The 17,150-nt window shown below is 46.2% G+C and overlaps 1 protein-coding gene across 6 annotated transcripts in view; it reads right to left on the reverse strand.

Annotated features, from left to right (window-relative positions):
• Positions 1 to 17,150, reverse strand: part of SLC7A1 (solute carrier family 7 member 1) — a 94,392-nt gene that overhangs the window by 37,240 nt on the left and 40,002 nt on the right. For 3 of the 6 annotated variants that reach the window (XM_049867180.1, XM_049867181.1, XM_049867184.1), the window contains exon 2: positions 16,353 to 16,452. The exons of 1 other annotated variant lie outside the window; for it this stretch is intronic. The gene's annotated coding sequence lies outside the window, so the exon portion shown is untranslated. Of the gene's footprint in view, positions 1 to 9,112; positions 9,222 to 16,319; positions 16,453 to 17,150 lie in introns of all 6 variants that reach the window. 2 more of the 6 variants (XM_049867183.1, XM_049867182.1) reach the window with 2 other exon arrangements.

Raw genomic sequence — 17,150 nt, forward strand, 5'->3', positions numbered from 1 at the left:
GAGACTTGTCTGTGCAGAACGAAAGTCACCACACTAACCCCAGCAATGTCAGGTTTATATAGGCTTCCTGCTGTGGGGTTTTACCCAGAAAGCTGCCAGAATACTCTGAAAGGGGATCAGGTTATCCTTTCTTGTGGGGAGGAATTCATGCAATGTTAGCAAACACCTACTTTTATCGGAGGCTTTGACATAAATCTTGCAACGGCAAGCCTGGCTGCACCCGGTCACTCATCACTAAAGGACACTCGCCCTTTTAGGAAGGCAAAGGAAACCTGCCCCCTTCTCAGAGAAGCTCTATCTCCAATGTTTATCCTAGCGATCACTAAGTCACAACGGAAGTCAAATGATCCCATGGGATTTCAAAGGTAAAGACATTCACAGGCTCCGTTTTAACTGTTTCTGATAAAGGTGGGAAGGTATGCATGGTATCAATTTTTTACTCTCAAATTTCACTGATAATTTCAGCACTGAAAAAGTCCACCTTAACGGCTTGAGGAAGGGGAAGGGGTCAGAAGCAAGTTCAGAAATGCCATCCTTTGGAGAAAATCCACCTTTCTCACAGGAGTCAGACTGTGGTCACATTTGTACTAGGCCAACATAGGTATTGTTTTGTGGGGTGGTAGCAGAGGTCCCTGGGTGGAGGGAACTGTGCACACTCTACTACTAATGGAAAGGTTGGTGGTTCAAACCCACCCAGTGGTTCTGTGGAAGAAAGGCGTGGTGATCTACTTCTGTAAAGATCACGGCCAAGAAACCCTTTAGGGCGGTTCTCTGTAACAGCCGTCAGTAGGAATCACCTGGTTGGCAACGGGTTTGGCTTTTTTATTTATTTTATGGGATGCAACTAATGGGTGGACATACCTAGTCAATTAAGTCAGTTTGCTTCCCTCAAACACCAGCAGCTGACCCACCAGCCTACAGGTGGTCAACTAGAGGTAGTTGGCAGGTCCCAGCCCTGGTGGCATGACAGTTAAGCACTTGGCTGCTAACTGAAAGGTCAGCAGTCCAAACCCACCCAGTGGCTCTTTGGGAGAAAGACCTGGTGATTGAAATGTTCCTACGAAGATTAAAAAAAAAATGAAGATTACAGCCCAGAAAACCCAATGGGGCAGTCCTACTCTGTCACACGGGATCACTGAGTCAGAATCCTCTCGACAGTACCCGACGACATGCAGCTAACAGGTAAGGGAGCTGAACGTTTGTATTAGAAGGCCGTGGGCCCAGAGCTGGTTGGGGGAACCCACAAAGAGTAGGCTAGGATGCTAACACTGTGGGAGAAGAGAAGGAGACTAATGACCAGGGGTAAACCTGTGCTACAGGAAGTGACATCAAAGCAGGCTCCACTTCCCCCAGATGTTAGGGGGCCCAGGTGCAAGAATGTAAATATAAAACAATCGGAGCATCGAGGCGACTGGCATACACTGAAGATGGGAACCTCGGGGAGACACGGTGTTCTGGCAGGAGGTAAGGAAATGACAGAGCTAAGTGAGGTCTCATGAAGGGGTGCAGATACAGAACAGGCAAAGGACAGAAAAGGAAAACGACAGTGGTTGGTGGGCATAAGCCTATCGATCCATTGACACTGAGTTGATTCCGACTCATAGCAACCCTACAGGACAGAGTAGAACTGCCCCACCTGGTTTTCTAGGTTGTAATCTTTATGGAAGCAGACCACCGCATCTTTCTTCTGAGGAGCGGCTGGTGGGTTTGAACCACCGACCCTTTTGTTTAGCAGCTGAGCGCCTTAACCACTGCACCGCCAGGACACCTTATCCTATAACAGTAGGCATCAATTCCTCCTGCTCATTTCTTTCTTTTAAATCTCAATTAGCAATTTGTCAGCTGCCTCTGCCCCATAGAAGCAGAGCAGGCTGTCCCAATCAGCTCAGGGTTCCGGTCACTGGGGCTTTCCTTCACTGAGGCTCTGCCACAGCTTCTGTTAATACCATCTCCCAGACCAGACTGTCATCTCAACATTGTTCACACACATCCCAGGATGACAAAAAAGTCAGGAGCCAGTGGAGGAACTATTAAGCACATCTTCAAAGTAACCAGACAAAGCTTCAGAAACGGTTCCTCTGGAAGCCAGCAGGGTGTGATGAAAGAGGACTTCCGGCTCTGAAGGGGCCAGACGCTATGGCCTCGTGTGCTGCTGCCGTGAGCTGCCACAAGGCAGCCCAGACTCACGGTGGCCCCGTTTACAACGGAACCCAACGCTGCCCGGTCCCGCACCATCCCCATGATGGGTCACAGATCAGACTACTGAGATCCACAGGGATTTCACTGGCTGATTTTCAGAAGTAGATTGCCAGGTCTTTCTTCCTAGCCCATCTCAGTCTGGGAACTCTGTTGAAAGCTGTACATCTTAGCAACGCACAAATGTCCACCGACATACAGGCAGTGCCTGCATATGAGGTGCACTGGCCAGGACTCGAACCCGGGTTTCCCTCATGAAAGGCGAGAATTCTACCACTGAACCACCACTGCCCCCCACCTTTGTGTAGACGCCTTATGACAAAAACATGTATTCTATCAGGAGCTCAACGTTCCTTTGACACATGCCTTATCAATCAGACTACTCTGGCAGTATACAAAGAAAACCTTCTTTTCTAACTCAGTATTTGGTTCACGATAAGGTAAAGCTGAGACTACAAACTGCAGGGGGCAGGACCAAAGAGAGAGTCACTGCTGCTTCTCAGGTACAATGTGGATTAACCAGAACATCTGAACATGGAACTCGACCTACCAACGGAGCTAGGTGCTTTCATAAAGCGGGCTTTATAGGAACTGTGAGCATTTCACTTGGGCTTCCAAGGTTGTTAGGGAACCAGCTCTCAAATCTCGGTTGAGGGAAAAAAATGTGTTATCACAGTAAAACCTGTGAAGGCTGGAACCTGTGCAAGGCAGAAACCTGTCAGAAAAGGAAAAAATATTTTCCACTAGTACAGAGTGATAGAGAAGTGGCAAGACTGCACCCTCTCGAAGGCAGAAAACTTTCGACAGCCAGGAAAACACGGCTGTCCTGTTGAGTTCCAGCTCTCACGGGTTTCACTGCATAAAGTTCCCCAAAGATTCCCAGGTTGGCTCAGCTGCTAAGCAAAAGGTTGGTGGTTTGGACCCACCCAGGGGCTCCACGGGAGAAAGACTTGGTGATCTGCTCCCAGAAAGATCACAGCTTAGGAAACCCTATGGGACAGTTCTACTCTGTCTCATGGAGTCACTATGAGTCGGAATTGACTTGGCAACACCTAACAACAGTAACAACAAGATGGGAATTCAGGAATACTACAAGAACACTGACTCTTTCTTTCTCTAGGCATCTAAAGGATCCTGAAGGGTCAATAAGAGTTCTACTTGGCTCCTCCTAGAAATGTCCTCTTTCAAAAAAGCACCAGGAGAACTAACAATGGGATCTCAGGCAAGGCAGGGGATTTGATGCAAAACTGATGTAATTTTCATTTGACATTCATAGGCCTTATTTTTCCAGTCACTGACTCACTCGCTCAACAAACCTTCAACAAAAACTCAGGCAGTTCAGTGATGTACTGACTTATGGCAGGCCTGGGGTGCCTTGGTCCTCGAACTGTAAATTTTCACCACATCCCCAGTCTCCTCGCTATTGCAAGCAATTATGTGAAAAAAACATGGAATTTCTAGAGAATTCAGTAGTTCAAAGGCAGACAAGGACATGGTGAACACATGGTGAACATAGTTAAGGTCACTGAAATGTAGACGGAAAAATGGTTGAAATGTTTTGTTCCAAATATTTCACCACAGTACACTTTTTTTAACTAAAAGGAAAAAAAGGTAGACAAGGAAAAAGAAGCTGAAAATCAGAACCAGCTACAAGAATTCAGCCTGTGAACAGATTCCTGGTGAACTAGGGTCTGGTAAGAGCAACCGACATCATAAAACAGCAGCAGCCCCAGACCACGTACAGATACCATTTCTCTGAATCCTCACCAGAAATGAATGAAGTGGCAGCGATCAATCCCCTCAGGAGGCTAAGAGAGTGGCGTTTAACTGCCGGATTACGTTTTATAAGTGGAACCAGGATTTGAACTAGGTTGTCTGATCCTAGAAACTCTATTCTATACCAGTTGCCATGCTGACCTGCCTTTGACCAAGCTTACTGTCCCTGCTGTCTGACCATTCTGTATTTGTCACCCTGACTGAAACGCTACTAATGAAAGATTCATAAGGAAAAGCTCTTCTTGAATGCTAACACCCCTGCAGAAATTAAGTCCACTGGCCGTTCACACAGTGCAGTGAATCAAGCCAGATCCACTGGCTTTGGGGCAATGGGCACTTTATTTGAGACAGAGGAAAAGTGGGTAATTTGGGCTGCAGGACCCCACCAGGGCTACAGCAGAAAGTGCTGGAAAGCATAAAGAGAACAGAGGCAGTACACACTCATTAGTCAAGAAAATGAGCAAAATGCAGAAATGGACCTCAATTTTCCTTCCAGGCTGTTCTTTGTATGAGTGGGAATCGACCTGATGGCAATGAGTTTGCTTTGGTTTTGATATGGCAGCACAATGGTTAAGTGCTTCGCTGCTAACCAAAAGGTTGGTGCTTTGAATCCACCCAGTGGCTTTGTGGGAGAAAGGCCTGACAATATGCTCCCATAAAGATTATAGTCTCGAATACCCTATAGGGCAGTCCTGCTCTGTCACACGGGGTTGCTGTGAGTCACAATCAACTCAACAGCACTCGACAACGACAATTCGTATACCACCACCTGTCTGTCAGTTCTGCTGTGCTGTACAGGCCTGTGTGTTGCTGTGTTGCTGGAAGCCTATGCTACTGGTATTTCAAATACCAACAGGGTCATCCACAGTGGACTGGTTTCTGCAGAGCTTCTAGACTACAAGACTAGGAAGAAAGGCCTGGCGATCCACTTCAGAAAATTAGCCAATGAAAACCCTGTGGATCACAGCACAGCACTGTCTGGCTCGCTTATATGGACACATCATCAGGAGGGACGGTCACTGGAACAGGACATCACGTGTGGCAAAGCCGAGGGCCAGCAAAGGCGAGGGCGACCCTCAGTGTGATGGACTCACACAATGGCCACGACGATGGACTCCAACACGCCAACAGTCATGAAGACGGTGCAGGGCTGGATAAACGTTTCACTCTGCTATACAGAAGGTCACCACAACTATACAGAAGGTCACCACAAGCCATAAAATGTTTAATTAAGTAAAGGGTGTACATCCGGAAAATGGTATCTTAGAAAGACTAATGTGGTCTCGTTGTGTAAGACAGGTGGGAGGGTTTGGAAAGACTGAGCACAATGACTTTACACTACTCACGGCTCAATCTTCTTCCTTTTTAGCAGCACATCAATGTGTTCGCCTTTGAGCATGACATTTTAATCCCACTAATAAAACATCTTTGCTTACACAAGTGCTATAACCTTTCCTATCTGCCTGCCATTTCTTCTCCATCCATGTTTTTCTCTCAAAGAGCCCTGGCACAGACGTCATGCACACGCCCATAGTTGCCATGGAAATTATCTATGCGGTCCATGTCATGCAGTTGCCAGCCCAGTAAATAATCCCTCAGCAGGAAATACCACATTTTATGTAGGTCTTCCTCTCCTGTCACAGTCACACTTCACTGGTGGCCAAAATTTCAGGCCCCTACCCCCCAAAACTTAACATTAATAATCTGAAAGAAATGCCAGAGCCTTCTGGTGTAGTTCACAACCTCCCTTGTGTTTGATCCTCAAAAACTATCTATCTTATTTTTCCAGTCATGATGTTTTCTTTCTATGTAATATACCTAAAGAAAAGGAACCCTGGTGGCACAGTGGTTAAGTGCTTGGCTAGTAACTGAAAGGTCAGCAGGTCAAACCCACCAGCTGCTCTGCAGAAGACAGACGCGGTGATCTGCCTCTGCAAAGACTACAGCCTTGGAAACCCTGTGGGGCAGTTCTACTCTGTCCTATAGGGTCGCTGTGAGTCGGAATCGACTCAATGGCACACGACGACAACAACATACCTAGAGAAGACGTCCCTTGGAAACCCTGTGGGGCAGTTCTACTCTGTCCTGTAGGGTTGCTGTCAGTCGGAATCGACTCAATGGCACACGACGACAACAACATACCTAGAGAAGACATCCCAGCAAAGGCAACAGAAGACTCTCTATTATAAGAAAACCGTTATCTGATTTGCCGGAGATTCCTTTAAGGTGCCCGAAGCAAATGGCCAATTACACCAGAGCCCAATAATACCAGGGAAGTTGACTAAATGATCAAAGGCCAGGAGAGGGTCCATCCCAGAGGACATGGCTGGAGTCCAGGGACAGACAAAGCAGCCCAGAATGTTGGGCAAATACAAATAGTTCCCACTAGAGCCCTGGTGGCGCAGTGCTTAAGAGCTTGGCCACTAACTGAAAAGGCTGGCGGTTCAAACTCACCCAGGGGCTCCATGGGAGAAAGACCTGGCGATCTGCTCCTGTAAACATTATACCCTAAAAAAACCCTATGGGGCAGTTCTCTCTGTCACATGGGGTGGCTGTGAGTCAGGATCAACTTGGCAGCACCCAACAACAAACAGGACAAAGTTGGATGGGATTAAGTGCAAAGAGGTCTTCTAGAACGTCATCCTTCTCAGGCAGTGTGAGAGCCTGTGCCACCCGCTCCGCTTCCCTGGGAGGCTTCAGTGCACTGTCATAAGTACAGGCTGTCACTCCAGAGGAGTCCCTGGGTGGTACCAACAGTTAATGTGCTCAGCTGCTACCCCAAAGGTAGGTGGTTTGAGTCCATTCAGAGATGCCTCGGGGGGCCTGGAGATCTACCTCCAAAAAAATCCACCACTGAAAACCCTAGGGAGCACAGTCCTACACTGACACACGTGGGGTCACCATCAGCTAGGATCAACTCGACAGTAACAGGTTTGCTTTTTTTTTTCCTGTCACTCCAGAATGCTACCAGAACTTGACCCAGTGCCTCTTGATATTCAGGCTGAGCACATTCAAAGCTCTCCTCTGTCTGGTCTCTGCTTTTGACAGACTTCACATCTTCAGGGAATCAGGAGACAGCACAGGTGACTTCTGCTGTTGTTGAAGGATCATCTAAAGGCTGAAAACAGGCACTGCAACTTACACTCCGAATAACACTCTTTGCGTTCCCCCATGCCACAGCAGAACCTGCCGGGCGGACATCTTGCCTTCTAGAAGTTCGCTGTCGAGTTAGTCATTTGAAACTCAGGGCTACGTTCTTCCATACAAACAATGTGACAAAACAATATGACAGACCACAGCTGAGTTCTAAGGAAGCTCGCAAAAAAAAAACCCAAAAAACAAAAAACAATTTAACCCACAATACTCTGAGGTAAAACAGCACTCCAGAACCACCCTCTGCCCAGTGGGGACAATGATGGCACGCGAAAGTGCATGCTGGTTGGAAGAATAAACCCCGTAGAGCTGTGACCCTCTAACAGATTTAAAATCACAGACGTCACTATGGAAAAAAGAACCAATTTCTCACAAAAATGAACAGCAGATAGGAAGCACTTTTCCATCTTTCTCTCAAAGAACAGAGAAAGGTGATCTGTGGTGGGCAGTTTCTAAGGGGGTCCCTATAATCCAAACTCCAGGTGCTCCCTTTGAGTGTGGGCAGGACCTCTGACCTGCTTCTGGCCAATAGAACATGGCAAAGGGGACGGGATGTCACTCTGTGACTATGGTATGCTATGTAAGGCTGGCTGGTGAGCCGACTCTCCTTGCTGGGTGGATGAAGTTATGTGGCCATGTTGGGAAAGCCCTTGTGGAGAGGAACCAAAGGCAGCATCTCGGAACTTCAGGCAGCCTTTGGAAGCTGATGGCAGTCAACAGCCGACACCCAGCAAAAGGGCAAGACCCTCAGTTCTTCAACCACATGGACACAAATCCTGCCAACAACCTGAGGAAGCCTGCAGGGGGACTCTTCCCCAGCCGAGCCTCCAGACGAGATGCCCACCCAGATGACACCCTGACTGCAGCCTCGTGAGACCCTGAGTGGAGGATCCAGCCCAGTTGTTCCAGCCTTGCCCACAGAAACTGTGAGATAAAAAACGTGTACTGTTTTAAGCCTCTAAGCTTGTGGTAATTTGTTACACAACAGTGGTTTACAGATGACGTTGTTGTTGGCTGTCGTCGAGTCAATCCTGACCCACGGTGGCCATATGGGACAGAGTAGAACTGCCCCACAGGGTTTTCTAGGCTGCAGTCTTTACAGGGGCAGATCACCAGGTCCTTCTTCCACGGAGCCACTGGGAGGGTTCAAAATGCCAACCTTTCTGTTAGCAGCTGAGCGCTTAACCAATTTGGCACCAGAGCTCCTTAAATACTCGTACACTGTCCAAATGGACATCTAAGAAAATAAGTGAGTTTGCACTCATTCTCTCTTTAAATCCTCAAGTAGCTAAAAATCAGAATCCCAGCATTTAACTCTCAGCCCCAATGGTAGCACTAACCTTTACGTCACCTGAAACTATCTTTCCTTGATCAAGGCTGAAGAATTTGAAAAAAATTGTCCTCCTTCCGGAAAAATGGCATAATATTAAGTGGCTACTATTTCGTTTTTTAAAAATGTCTTTATTTACTCTGTACAGCTGATCTAGAAGCTAATGGAGCTACAAAAAATGAGCAATACATTATTTCTGCCCCAAAGTGCTCACAGTCAGGAAAGAATGAAGTAACCACATTACAGGCATACATACACTCAAAAAATATTTATTTCATTTCTACTATGCCCCCATCCCAAGCACTTGGCTGTTAACCAAAAGGTTAGAGGTTCGAGTCCACCCAGCAGTACCTCAGAAGAAAGGCCTGGGACCTACTCCCAAAAAACCAGCCGATGACAACCCTGCGGAGCACAGTTCTACTCTGTAAGCACAGGGTCACCATGACTCAGAGTCGACTGAATGACAGCTGGCTCTGGTTTTTATGCCCCCTCCCCCGTGCTGTAAGGCGCTCTGGTGGTGCAGGGGTTAGAGTGCTAAGCTGCTAACCCAAAGGTCGCAGCTCAAACCCACCAGCCACTCCGCAAGGGAAAGCGGTGGCAGTCTGCTTCCATGAAGATTACAGCCTTCAGAACCCCATGGGGCAGTTCCACTCTCACCTGTAGTGTCGCTATGAGTTGGAATCGACTTGATGGCAACGGGTTTGGCTTGTTTTGTCTGGTGCTGAGCAAACAGCAGGGAAGAGAACTGACAAAGCTGCCTTCCCTCCTGGGGGGAGGACAGAAAGCGATAAATTAGAGAACGTAAATGACCGTGGCAGAGAGTGCCAGGCCTCCAGCAGACGCACCACCTGTTTTTATGTTGTAGATCTATGTCTCTTCACCTGAGCACAGGTGATGCCGTGGTGGTGTTTAGCTCCTGAGTCCAATGAGGCACAGCTCCTTGGCCAAGGGTCTCAGAGCTGCAGCAGCTTCCCCACATGCTACCCGACCCCGAGGGCCGATACAGTCTGATTCTGGCTCTCCGCTCGGGTGTCAGCACTCACCACCGTGGGCCCGGCACTAAATAGAGGAAGAGGTTCTAAAATAGTCTGTTAAGACCACAGAAACACGTCCGTCCAAGGTGGCAAGAGCAGAGGCCGCCGTGAACTCCCTCTCATGGAAGCAGACTACCAAATAAGCAACTCCACGGGGACGAAGAGAGAAGATATCCAAGGCTCACACCGTCTCCGCACACGATGGCTCGGGGTGACACAGTGTCCTCCCGCTCCGGCTAGCGAGCTTCCAGTTTGACTGACGGGCTTCGGGAAAGTGCACCTGCTAACGCTGCACCTTTGCCGCTGACATTTACAAGGCTGCAGCAGCCTCATAAACAAGGTGCTGACTGAGCGCCACCGCCCTCGTCGGGAACTAGGGGCTCACGGGAGCCCCTCCTCCTTCCGCCTCCATTCTTACTCCACAGCAGCCTGCTCGGAGCTGCCTTCACGTGGCCAAGGCCACGGGCTCCATCTCCCACAACGTCTTCTGATTAAGGACTCGGTGTGGGCTGCTTATCCTGCTTAGGCATGCATTCTTAATGCAGGCATCAACTCAGAATTATGAGTACAAATGGCCCCAAAATGACATAAGAATGTGAGTGGGGAGAGTCAGGCGGGTTTCTTTACACACACATACGACTGAGAACACTTGACCTTGACTTCTGTGAGGAATAAAATGGTGACAGTAACTACGAAGTGTCCACATTCAGTAAGTCTTTTTTATTGGTCTCAGAAAATAATCAGAGCAATCGTTTTCAAATATTTTAATAGCAGAACTCTTTTTCCCAACTCCACTTTACATCGCATTCAGTAGAAGAATCAGCTAAAACTGGAGTCCCTGGGTGGCGCAGACAATGAACACACTCAGTTGCTAACTGCAAGGTTGGAGGTTCAAGTCCACCCAGCGGCACGTAGGAAGAAAGGCCTGGCGATCTGCTTCCAAAAAACCCTATGGAGCACAGTTCTACTCTGATACACATGGAGGCACCAAGAGTTGGGATCAACTCCACGGGAGATGATAGTGGTAGCCTTTATTTAAACGAGGATAGGGCAAGAGAGCCTCACCGGCTGGCCTGAACCCTCCCCTCCCTGCCTGGCTCCTGTGTCCCCCTGTATACCTTACTCAGAACTCCAGGACTCCCGGAGAACAGTATGAAATACCCTTACCTGCAGCAGACCATTATAACACCTACAGCCAAGAACAAGCAACCCCATAGAATTCTTTTTTTTAAAAAAAGGGTGACGAATAAGAAACGAGAAGGACCACATCACAACAGAACCAACTGAAATTAAAAGAATCATATCAGATTATTACGAAAAATTGTACTCTAACAAATTTGCAAACCTAGAAGAAATGGATGAATTCCTGGAAAAACACTACCTACCTAAACTAACACATTCAGAAGTAGAACAACTAAATAGACCCATAACAAAAAAAGAGATTGAAACGGTAATCAAAAAACTTCCAACAAAAAAAAGCCCTGGTCCGGACAGCTTCACTGCAGAGTTCTACCAAACTTTCAGAGAACAGTTAACACCACTACTACTAAAGGTATTTCAAAGCATAGAAAATGACGGAATACTACCCAACTCATTCTATGAAGCCACCATCTCCCTGATACCAAAACCAGGTAAAGACATTACAAGAAAAGAAAATTACAGACCTATATCCCTCATGAACATAGATGCAAAAATCCTCAACAAAATTCCAGCCAATAGAATTCAACAACATATCAAAAAAATAATTCACCACGATCAAGTGGGATTTATACCAGGTATGCAAGACTGGTTTAATATCAGAAAAACCATTAATATAATCCACCACATAAATAAAACAAAAGATAAAAACCACATGATCTTATCAATTGATGCAGAAAAGGCATTTGACAAAGTCCAACACGTATTTATGATAAAAACTCTCACCAAAATAGGAATTGAAGGAAAATTCCTCAACATAACAAAGGGCATCTATGCAAAGCCAACAGCCAACATCACTCTAAATGGAGAGAACCTGAAAGCATTTCCCTTGAGAACGGGAACCAGACAAGGATGCCCTTTATCACCGCTCTTATTCAACATCGTGGTAGAAGTCCTAGCCAGGGCAATTAGGCTAGACAAAGAAATAAAAGGCATCCGGATTGGCAAGGAGGAAGTAAAATTATCTCTATTTGCAGATGACATGATCTTATACACAGAAAACCCTAAGGAATCCTCCAGAAAACTACTGAAACTAATAGAAGAGTTTGGCAGAGTCTCAGGTTATAAAATAAACATACAAAAATCACTTGGATTCCTCTACATCAACAAAAAGAACATTGAAGAGGAAATAACCAAATTAATACCATTCACAGTAGCCACCAAGAAGATAAAATACTTAGGAATAAATCTTACCAAGGATGTAAAAGACCTATACAAAGAAAACTACAAAGCTCTACTACAAGAAATTCAAAAGGACTTACTTAAGTGGAAAAACATACCTTGCTCATGGATAGGAAGACTTAACATAGTAAAAATGTCTATTCTACCAAAAGCCATCTATATATACAATGCACTTCTGATCCAAATTCCAATGTCATTTTTTAAGGTGATAGAGAAACAAATCACCAATTTCATATGGAAGGGAAAGAAGCCTCGGATAAGCAAAGCATTACTGAAAAAGAAGAAGAAAGTGGGAGGCCTCACTCTACCTGATTTCAGAAGCTATTATACAGCCACAGGAGTCAAAACAGCCTGGTACTGGTACAACAACAGGCACATAGACCAATGGAACAGAATTGAGAACCCAGATATAAATCCATCCACGTATGAGCAGCTGATATTTGACAAAGGACCAGTGTCAGTTAATTGGGGAAAAGATAGTCTTTTTAACAAATGGTGCTGGCGTAACTGGATATCCATTTGCAAAAAAATGAAACAGGACCCATACCTCACACCATGCACAAAAACTAACTCCAAGTGGATCAAAGACCTAAACATAAAGACTAAAACGATAAACATGGAAGAAAAAATAGGGACAACGTTAGGAGCCCTAATACAAGGCATAAACAGAATACAAAACATTACCAAAAATGACGAAGAGAAACCCAATAACTGGGAGCTCCTAAAAATCAAACATCTATGCTCATCTAAAGACTTCACCAAAAGAGTAAAAAGACCACTTACAGATTGGGAAAGAATTTTCAGCTATGACATCTCCGACCAGCGCCTGATCTCTAAAATCTACATGATTCTGTCAAAACTCAACCACAAAAAGACGAACAACCCAATCAAGAAGTGGGCAAAGGATATGAACACACACTTCACTAGAGAAGATATTCAGGCAGCTAACAGATACATGAGAAAATGCTCTTGATCATTAGCCATTAGAGAAATGCAGATTAAAACTACGATGAGATTCCATCTCACTCCAACAAGGCTGGCATTAATCCAAAAAACACAAAATAATAAATGTTGGAGAGGCTGCAGAGAGATTGGAACTCTTATACACTGCTGGTGGGAATGTAAAATGGTACAACCACTTTGGAAATCTATCTGGCATTATCTTAAACAGTTAGAAATAGAACTACCATACAACCCAGAAATCCCACTCCTCGGAATATACCCTAGAGAAACAAGAGCCTTCACACAAACAGATATATGCACAACCATGTTTATTGCAGCTCTGTTTACAATAGCAAAAAGCTGGAAGCAACCAAGGTGTCCATCAGCGGATGAATGGGTAAATAAATTGTGGTATATTCACACAATGGAATACTACGCATCGATAAAGAACAGTGACGAATCTGTCAAACATTTCATAACATGGAGGAACCTGGAAGGCATTATGCTCAGCAAAATCAGAGGCAAAAGGACAAATATTGTATAAGACCACTATTATAAGATCTAGAGAAATAGTATAAACTGAGAAGAACACATACTTTTGTGGTTATGAGGGGAGGAGGGAGGGAGGGAGGGAGAGGGTTTTTTTACTCATTAATTAGCTGAAAAGAACTGCTTTAGGTGAAGGGAAGGACAACACTCAATAAATGGAAGGTCAGCTCAACTGGACTGGACTGGACCAAAAGCAAAGAAGCTTCCGGGATAAAATGAATACTTCAAAGGTCAGCGGAGCAAGGGAGGGGGTTTGGGAACCATGGTTTAAGGGGACTTCTAAGTCAATTGGCAAAATAATTCTATTATGAAAACATTCTGCAGCCCACTTTGAAATGTGGCGTCTGGGGTCTTAAAAGCTAACAAGCGGCCATCTAAGATGCATCAACTGGTCTCAACCCACCTGGAGCAAAGGAGAATGAAGAACACCAAGGTCACATGACAACTAAGAGCCCAAGAGACAGAGAGGGCCACATGAACCAGAGACCTACATCATCCTGAGACCAGAAGAACTAGTTGGTGCCCGGCCACAACCGATGACTGCCCTAACAGGGAGCACAACAGAGAACTCCTGAGGGAGCAGGAGATCAGTGGGATGCAGACCCCAAATTCTCTTAAAAAGACCATACTTAATGGTCTGACTGAGACTAGAGGAATCCCGGTGGCCATGGTCCCCAGACCTTCTGTTGGCACAGGACGGGAACCATCCCCGAAGACAATTCATCAGACATGAAAGGGACTGGACAGTGGGTGGGAGAGAGATGCTGATGAAGAGTGAGCTAATTATATCAGGTGGACACTTGAGACTGTGTTGGCATCTCCTGTCTGGAGGGGGGATGGGAGGATAGAGAGAGTTGGAGGCTGCCAAAGTTTTCACGAAAGGAGAGACTGGAAGGGCTGACTCCTTAGGGGGAGAGCAAGTGGGAGTAAGGAGTAAGATGTATATTAACTTATATGTGACAGACTGACTTGATTTGTAAACGTTCACTTGAAGCTCAATAAAGGTTAATTAAAAAAAAAAAAGGGTGAGAGGAACAGGAGCAAGATGAAAGTTCCCCAGCCAGAAGGAAAGTGGAACCAGCCCCCTGCATCTGAGAAGCGCAGAGATCCAAAGAACTAGATGGTACTCAGCTACCGCTACTGACCATTCTGATCCGTGCCACAACCCTGATAGAACGGGAGAAAAACATGGAACAGAACTCAAATTCTTAAAAAGGTCAGGCTTACTGGATCCACTGAGACTAGAGGATTCCCTGAGACTGCTGCCCTGAGATATGCTTTAAACCCTGAACTGAAACTATCCCGAGGTCACCTTTTAGCAAAATAACATAGTGGCACATCAAAAAAAGGAGTACATGTACCCATGAGTACGGTGCTCCATTAAAAAACCATCTACACAACACCAAAAGGTCAACATTACTCTAAAGCAAAGCAGAGAGGGCAAGGGGGCGGGGAACCTAGAGCACTGGAAACAGAACAACCAAGATGCAATTAGAAAGAAGACTGACACATTGGGAAGAACGTCACATCGCCGAACAATGTGTGTGGAACCTGTCCAGTGGGAACCTAATTTGCTGAATAAACATTCAGCAAAAACATAAGAAAATATTATTTAAAAAAAAATGCAAAGGCTCCAGGAGTCAAAATCAGAAACACAACAGGAGGCCATCGTTGCTGCTGCGTCTGAGGCCACCAGGAGGCGGGTGAATGGCTGCTGCCTGTGCGCAGGTGCTTCTACCTGCTGCACACCGCACACCGCCCAGGTGTGTGCCTGGGAACAGGTGCTTCTACCTGCTGCACACCGCACACCACCCAGGTGTGTGCCTGGGAACAGGTGCTTCTACCTGCTGCAGACTGCACACCACACACCACCCAGGTGTGTGCCTGTGCACAGGTGCTTCTACCTGCTGCAGACTGCACACCGCACCTCACCCAGGTGTGTGCCTGGGAACAGGTGCTTCTACCTGCTGCACACCGCACACCACCCAGGTGTGTGCCTGGGAACAGGGGCTGGAGGGGCTCAGGTAGACCCTTTCTCCACAGCATGCCACGGCAACCAGGCCCCTGCATACAGGCCTCACAACCTGCAGCACGTTATAACGTCTGTTTAGAAGGAAACACAGCCACATAAGAAATAGTCACGTGAAAAGTCAAACCTGTCTCTCTTTGTCTGGAGCAACAGAGAAAGAGAGTCAGAAATAGGAGGAGGAAAGGCAATGTGTGGCTAATTGCCTCCATGAACGGCTGCCTCCTTTGCCATGAGACCAGAAGAACTGGGTGGTGCCCAGCTGCCATTTTTGAATATTTTGGTCAAAGATTCTATAGAAGAATCCTGATCAAAAGGGGGAAAACAAAGAATAGAATTTCAAATTTTCATGGACTCCAGACTTTCTGAAGCCATGGAGGCTGGATGAACCTCTAAAACTATTGCCTCGAGATAGTCTTTTAAACCTGCAACAAAAATACCCCCTGGAGTCGTCTTAAAACTAAATCATAGTTTAGCTTAACTAGTAAAAAACATTGCCTTGAGCTTCACGCTCTATCTATGTGGGATCAAATTGACAACAGCAACTCAAAAGGTTAGAAATGAACCTTAGGGGACAATGAGTTTATGTTAATGGAGAGGAACAACTCGGAAAAGGAGAACGAGGATGGTTGCACAACTCGAAGAATGTACTCAGTGTCACTGAATTGTACATGTAGAAACTGTTGAACTGGTGTTATGTTTTACTGTGTATATGCTCAACGACAACAACATGGGGAAAAAAAGGCAGATCTGACTTCAGATGAGTCAGTGAGGTAAAAAAGAGCTCTATGATGAGTCGTAGAAAGTACAGCAGTTCCAGTGTTTTTCTCAAAGAGAAGACTAAGGGTTTTAGCTGTCAATTAACTTAAAAAGTAGACTTAAAAAGTTAGCCCCATTAACTGCAGATGCCTGAAGGTCTAAATAAATAATATACCGTGAGGGTGTGGTACTGCTGGGCAGACGATACCTGGGCTGTGCGGTGAGGACTCAAAGCCTTGTCACCTAAGAATCAGCTGGGTCTCAGGGCAAAGACGTCTCAGGAGGGCTAAGACGGTGGCTTCAGGCTCCTGGAAGGCAAGGAAGAGGTGTTAGATGTGGCCTGTTTTGGCTCCAGAACCTCAAAGACTGTGGCTGTTACGAGGAGGAGTGATTTCCAGTCAGTTCAGCATCAGAAAGGACGTCCTGACTGTGACACCAACTGAAGACGCAATGAGCCACATCAGGAGGTAAAAAGGTCCCACCCTGGGACTGAGGAGGCCCGAGGGTGACTCAGGTAGGACGCGAGAGACTGAACTAGCTGGCTGACCTCCAAGCCAGAGGTTCTGCGTCTCCACCTCTACAAATAGACTATCAAATTTCAAATCAGGATGACGTGAGAGTCACCAGGATACTTCAAAGGAGCCCTGGTGGCATAGTGGTTAGGTGCTCAGCTGCTAACCAAAAGGTCAGTGGTTTGAAACTACCAAATGCTCCATGGAGAAAGATGTGGCAGTCTGCTTCCATAAAGATTAGAGCCTTGGAAACCCTATGAGCAGCTCTACTCTGTCCTACAGGGTCGCTATGAGTAGGAATGGACTCGATGGCAATGGGTTTTTCAGTTTGAAGGCAACTTCCACATATGTGGGGTACAAAGATGGACATGCAATTGCTGAGAGGCCCCTGTTAGGGGACATACAGGAGAGTGAATCCTGACATAAGCACTGAGAGCTGAGAGAGGCCTAGGCATAAAACCCTGTTAGGAAGCAGTTGACTCTCATGGGTATAG

The sequence above is a fragment of the Elephas maximus genome, chromosome 23 (assembly GCF_024166365.1).
Source record: "Elephas maximus indicus isolate mEleMax1 chromosome 23, mEleMax1 primary haplotype, whole genome shotgun sequence".
In the NCBI taxonomy this organism is placed as follows: Eukaryota; Metazoa; Chordata; class Mammalia; order Proboscidea; family Elephantidae; genus Elephas; species Elephas maximus.